The sequence below is a fragment of the Athene cunicularia genome (assembly GCF_003259725.1).
Source record: "Athene cunicularia isolate RWA chromosome 13 unlocalized genomic scaffold, athCun1 chr13_part1, whole genome shotgun sequence".
Classification (NCBI taxonomy): Eukaryota; Metazoa; Chordata; class Aves; order Strigiformes; family Strigidae; genus Athene; species Athene cunicularia.
Genome location: NW_020799117.1, coordinates 4086323 through 4093349, shown reverse-complemented (window position 1 = coordinate 4093349; position 7027 = coordinate 4086323). Strand labels below are relative to the sequence as shown.

General features: G+C 39.8%; 1 protein-coding gene across 1 annotated transcript in view; it reads right to left on the bottom strand.

The window, feature by feature from the left end:
- SMAD5 (SMAD family member 5) overlaps nt 1-7027 on the bottom strand; it is a 28890-nt gene that overhangs the window by 21409 nt on the left and 454 nt on the right. The gene's annotated exons all lie outside the window — the stretch shown is intronic.

Here is a 7027-nt window from a genome sequence, read left to right as displayed (position 1 = left end):
GTGCCCGGCGAGCTGCTGGGGCGCAGGTCCGGCCCTCCCGGCGCTGTGTGAGGCCGTCCCGGAGGCCAGTAGTGGCCCAGCGGCTGGCAGTGACCCACCGGCCTCGGTCCCTGCGCTTGGGGTTTGTTCTGCAGCTCTGGTTGGGTTTTAGCCGCGGCGCTGAGGTAGAACTGAGCTCCTTCAGGCGACTGGTTACTAAAACCACACAGTAAAGCTTCAAGAAAACACGTTAGGAGTGAATCTAGGAAAGACTGTGCGCATGAGGGTTTTCATACTGTATATAAGGGCAGTATGGGATAAACTCCTACTTTCTACGTAATTATTCCCATCGTGTGAAATGGAAATGACCACTGTTTCGTCAAAACTGTTTTTTGAACGGCACAGAAGAAAGTTTCAGAGAAGTACCAGGCCAAAACCACCTCCAACGTGCCACAACAACACCTGACCTTGATTAAGCATGCTGCAGGCATAACTGTTCGTTTCTTGTCATTTTTAACCTAGTAAATTGATTGATATGAGGGTAAATTAAAGAAGAATTGGATTCCATGCCCTGACTTGAGGTCAGGATGTTTTCATTTTTAAAACTGCCTTCAATACACAACTGACTTTTGGAACTCCACCTATGTTTCCACTAGATCTGAAGAATTATTGCTTCCATTGAAATCAATAAGAAAAAAATCAATCGTCCATTCAAAGATTTCATCGTAGGTAAGGACTGGCAAAATCTTGTTTCCCTCACAAAAGCTGAGATACTTTAGAGCAACACGAGGAAGGCTGAGCCACGAGCAGGTGGAACTGCTCACCACAAAGTACTACTGAGGCCCGAACTCTGATGGCATTGAGAAATTTAGCTTTATATGTGCAGCAGGAACATCTACAATTAGGGGAAAGTATTTCACACTTCAGCCCACAAAGTGATTTTAGGAGGAAACTTGTCCTACAGGAAGATTACTTCATGACTCAAAGGCTGCCTTCTGAGGAGGAGGCTGATCGGAGCCTGTTTCAGACACACTGCTGAACTAAACTGAATCCTAGTCTACTGAAATTCCTACACAGGAGTTTCTTCCTCTGGAAAAAAAAAAAAAAAGTGTAGGAACAGATATGCAAGGCAAAATCATCATTTGTATGCAAATTTGTATCTCTGTTGTAGGACATGTAACTACACCATCTTGCAGCAGCTAAAAATCTGGCATGCCAACTGAATCTTGCTATCAAACAAATTCCTTTTGGAAAAAAATATAAGAAACAAGCAAATGTAATGAAAAGCGATTTTATATATACATATATATGTATATATGCAAACATATAATTAAGCTAAAAAGAAACCCCATGAAGCCCCATGTTTTATTTGTGTAAATTCAGAGTAAAACATCTTAAAAAGAAAGAAGAAAAAACAACGTAAAGTTTGTAGAAACGGAAAAATATCCCGTGAGCCAAATTGGAAGTTTCAATTTCAAATATATTTGAGCTTTGAAGAACTTTTCTTCTGATTCAAAGCTGCGTTGCTCTTGATTATATTTGTTGTAAACAGAAGATTTTAGCACCAGTTCACTCTGATCAGATCTACACAGAGGTCAGTTAATAGCCCCGCGGGATATCTCTACTAAAGTTCATGACAGCGGTGAAGGAGCAAGGCTTTGGTGTAATTTAGTCACAGAACAGAGCTAACCTTTGGGGACTCCTATGTATCTCTGCACCAGCAATTGTTCTGCTTTGGCCAGGCAGTCCAAACTATGGGACAAAAAAAAAAAAAAACACCAAAAAAACAAACCCTGTTGGTCTTTTTCCAAATCTTTTGTGTAACTTAATTAATAAACCAAGTAACAAACAACAAATTGGCAGCAGGCATTTTAGGTGTTGTTCATGTGCCAGCCATCGTGTCTCTGCGAAACAAAATGTTCTCTTATTGAGAAGTTACAAAACAGTTGTAGACTGTCAGATGAAGCTACAACGTGGAGCTCCGGTGTGCTTTCCTCCTGCAGAGGTTTTAGAGTTCCAGTGATGAGGAAAGCTGAAGGTGTGCCTGCAAGTGTATGGGAGAGGATAAGGAAAACTAGGTTTTTCAGAACCAAGTTTTCCAAGACGTTCTCAGTTTAAAACTACAGGCAGACAGATTCTGCTTGCAGCACACCACTCCTCAGAAAGCAGTGATTCTGAAGCACAATATACAGACTGTTTTGGAGTATGGTGATAATGAGTATGAACTACTGGCTAAAAAATAGTTTTCGTCTTCTTTTTTTTTCTGTTTTGTCACAGACTACTGTTTCATGGGCAAACCCCAAATGTCTAAAGCCAGGTTATCTCCTTCTAGTCAATGGGACAGAGCGAAGGACAAAGTAAATAGCATTGGCTGTCTAATGATTCAAGTCTGTGGACCCTTGAGGTCACCATAATATTACCACCACTTTCACCACTGCTACTTCATACCGGTTTCCATCACTGAACTCTAGTGACCCCTCCAGTGGCTCCACTCTAATAACATATCAACTTCAACAAAAGGCATGTGGCAAGGAGACTCCAGGCATCCTGGACACAGTTTCCAGAAATCATGTGATTTCACGAATTCATTAATTTCATAACTCATGCAACCACCAGTCTTCTTCTGGCATTGGCAAACCTAGATTTTCCAACACAGAGATGCAGCTGTGATAATCCAAGGAAAAATGACTAACTAACCTTCTACTTATCTGAATGTTTTAGTTATTAATTGTGCGTTCAGATTCTGCAGACACAACTGCACACGCTCATATTTTTGGTCCTGCCTTGTAAAGTCAACTAAAGTACAAGTACCTGTCTTGCATTCCTTTGCGCGCAGTCTAATGGCAACAAAGACAGAAAACTGCCTTCTCATAAACCAAAGCTACTGTGGATGTTTGTGCTGGAGCTAGCTCTAACCTTACAGTCTGATCAAAGTGCAAAACAATCAACAGAAAAACTACCATCGGTTTGTATCAGGCCTTGCATGGTTGAGAAGCAACCATGAGGTTCTACAAGTATCTTAAATTACATTATTTTGATTTTTCTTTCCCTATTTTGAATATGATCCCTTGATTTCTTAATGAGATTTTTGTTTGGTTAGAAATGAATAGTTTGAAAAAACAAATAGATCATTTGAATTATAAGGAAATAGTCTTGAAAAAAGTTGGTTTATTATGAAACTTTAGCCTTCCTGTGACTTCTAAAATGACGGCATTGTTCAGTTTAATTCCCTACCAACTTTCTAAATTGCTGGGGGAAAAGGGGAGAATGTTGTTTAAAAAAAAAAATAATTAAAAATATATATATAAACAGTTACCATTTCTCTACCCACATTAAACATTTGCAAAGCCACTTTATAACTGTGTTAAAAAATACCTGTAGTGTGAAAGATGGCTTGGATATTTAAAATGAATCTAGTTTAGAAACAGAATTGGGGGAAATGCTGAGAAAGGAATTTTTTTTTTTTTTTTGGCAGTGAAGAAAGGAACATGCCATCCCTGTTTGAAAAGTTTCAGGGTGGGAAAGGCTAAGGAGGGGCTAACATACTATACATACCTTTACGTATATTTTTGAGGCAGAAAAACAGTGTTATGTTTGAGCAGAGTTCAGCAAGTGGAAAGGGAAGTGGCATTCGCTCTGGCCATTTGATCCTCTTAAATAACCCTACAATCTGCAGCACGCTGAGAACAAGCCCAAGAGATGGTCAAGTGGCTGCCTCACAACGCAAAGGCTACACAAACGTTGTGTACGTTGCATCACGTATGTAAGAAAATGAAGAAAAAAATAGTTTAGTGTCTGGAGGAAACACATTTAAAATGTTTATCTACGAGGCCTTTGGTGGTGCAGGCTCCTGTGAAGCTGCCTCACAACCTTTGAATTCTAGGAGAATAAATTATGTACCCTGTTATTGTTACAGCCACACTTCTGGGTACCTTGCATGACTCAACTCACAGAGCAGTACAGAGAAAGGGAGGGAAGAATTCGTCTTGTTTCCTGAAGCTACAGATATAAGACGTTAACATGAAATTGTAGACCAGGGGAGGAAAAGGCAAACCAAAGGTAAACTTCCCAGCAAGTTTAAAGCTGCAAGCTGTTCTTCTTAGACTGGAAGAATAAATGAGATGAGACATGTAACTGAATACTGGCACATCTGTGGAGATGTTGGAAACAAAGACATTATGTAAAGGTTTTGTAAGTTCAGCTCAACGGTGTCTTTTCACACTCTACAGAATAAAAATGTGAATATATTGCGGGTGATATATCCAGTCTGACAGATCTGAGAGTCAGCTAAGGGGGAAAAAATTGAACACCCTATTCAAGAAATAAATGTCTGAAGAACATTTTAAAAAAGCCAAATCCTAAGAAGGGAAAAAGGACCCTGCAGGAAGAGTAAGACATATAAGAAGTAATGAATAGAAGCAGCCTTTGCCTGAGTACTGTCACAAAGTCCACATCTTCCACTGACACCTGTGGCCAGAGTCTCGTCAGGGCAGAGTACTGCTGAATTGGATCTGCTTCTTGGAACGGGGGGGGTGGAAACCTTCCCGGAGGAATGAAAAAAATGTCCCAGCTGATTAACACAAAGTAATACACTCCTCTCACAGAGGAAATGATAAAGAAAAGAATTTAAAATGGCACGATTCCTTTGAATATTCCTCCAGTGTTGCTGTTTTTCTAGACCATCCCCCAGCTTGCCCTTACCGTTGCATCAGCTGTACAGAAATGTGTAGTACTCTTACTCTTCTAAATCAGTGATTTTCATCTATTTCCAGAAGATGACCTCACATTGTAAGAACACTTTGTGGAGTCTGACCACCCGCTGCTAGGTTCAGAAGAAAGATGGACCCTGCCTCCTAAAAGCTGTCTGTAACAACCAGACCAAATACCTGTGAACAACAGAGAGGTTGGGCCGTAGAAGTGGGATAGAAAAGGTGGTACAGAAAGAGAACGACTCTAACATCCCCGTCTACGTGCCATAACCACATGGTTACTGTGAGATTTTTTACTTTATGAAAATGGGTCAAAATTAGCCACAAACAAAAGCGTGTCTTCTTTTCTTCCTAAAGATTTACCCACTTCCCTACCACTTATGTCCCACACCACGAGCCAAACGTGGAAGCTCCTGGGTGCATTCTTCGACGTTATCACCTGCACAGACACAGTTTTTCCTAGAGCTCTTCACTCCCCATCCCAGGCACTGCCTTTTGAGCACGGTCCCTCTTGGAAGGGACTGGTGTTTGGGTGGGACGCATTCTCGCTCTGCGACAGCGAGGAGATCTAACATGCAGCCTCACACTCAACATAATCATCTGTTGACACAGTTATGAGCTGGAATTCCATTTCTTGTAGCAATAGTTGGGACCAACATCCACAATAACTGTGCACTGAAAACTTGTATTTGTGGCTCCATGGCCAAAACCACAGGAAAACTATTTTTAGCACAACAGAGCTCTAAATAGTGGAAGCACTGAAAATTTAGCTCGCATCATGGGCCAAATTCTTCTCCTGGTTACACCCACTCTATGGAGAAGCTTAAGTATAATAAACACTCTGAAACAGAAATTTTGAAAAAGAGGAAACTTTTGCTTGTGAGTAATATCAGTTTTTTAAACTTGAAGAAAGGTACATAGCATCCAGCATTTCCTCTGGAAATAAAAAAAAAAAAAAAAAAGGAAAAGGGAACAGTCTGAACTAGAAGTGATCTAATATAATAATTGTACCTATCACAATAAAGAGAATTCATCCCACTATATATGTCCAAACAATACCTATTGCTAAAATCTCTCTCCATTCATTATGCAGATACTTTGGGCTTAGACCAGTGAAAAGGACACTGAGTTTATCTTGAGACAGGGCGCAGCAGATGAGTGTAGCCTATGAGTAACAAATCAGGTTTTAATAGCTAGACCTACACTTAATTACTCACAAGCCAACTTTCTAACAGCAGTTTTATCACCTCAGGATTTCACAACACAAAACAATTAGCGATGGCAGTGCAGAGGACTCAAGCTTTCTCAGGTAGGAACCGACAGGACCTGACTTTCTCCTTCTGGCTGTATTTCTGCCAAAGTCCCCAAGTTACAGGATGCTGGGCCTTTACAACTCGTATTTAAATTTCGTGGCACACTTAGGGACACGACTTTTTTTTCCACCCTCATGACCAAATAGTTGGGTTTAACAATTTCCTCTGCAGTATCAAGATCTGCATAGACAAACATAACAATGCCTATTATAAAATTAAAGTGCTTTTGGGCATAGTGTCATGCAGGTTTTGGACAGCATGTTACAAGCTATTTGCTTCTCTTCGCAAAATTTCCACAGAAATTTTATTTGCCTTTCTTTGCTCTTTGTTGGGAGAACAGGGAAGGGAATAATTTTCTAAAACAAAAATTAAAACTTTTTTGAGAAGCCAATAAGATGAGAAAATCACAAAATAGATTTTTTTCCTCATAATAATAATAAAAAATAATATTTTTCATTCACTGTTTTATTGTTGATCAGTTTTCTTCCACTGTTTAGACACTGCCCTATGACATGTTTTAAAGGGAAATACAGGAAGGAAAATCAAAAGGCAAACAACACGTTTTCAATTTTGGTTGCATTTTTGCAAATCTGAAATAAATTAGGGTTATTGTTACTGTCTAAACACCTTCATATGTCACACAGTAAAGGAAAAACTAAAAAGGTCCTAAAAGCTCCAGCTGCTTAGATGGGCCCCATGTAAGGCACTGTCACTAAAATAGTTCACAACCCTAATTACAATTCACCACATCTTGGGAATGACATTTAGGATTCTCGAGGCGCTTTTAGATAATTTTTAGACTCTGCGTAGAAGTTCAGCTGTCACGAGGTCGGTTTTATTTTGTAACAGATTTTATCCTTTGGAATGTTATGTTTGGATTGAGCTGAAGATACAGAAAAATACATGCAATATCAGTTGCTTACCCGACTGAAATATAACTCCTAAAACAAAGATGATTTTTTTTGTCGTTTACTGTTTGTATTCTAGCCCATGCTTGCCTATAGCTATTTAGAGGGGGGGGGGGGG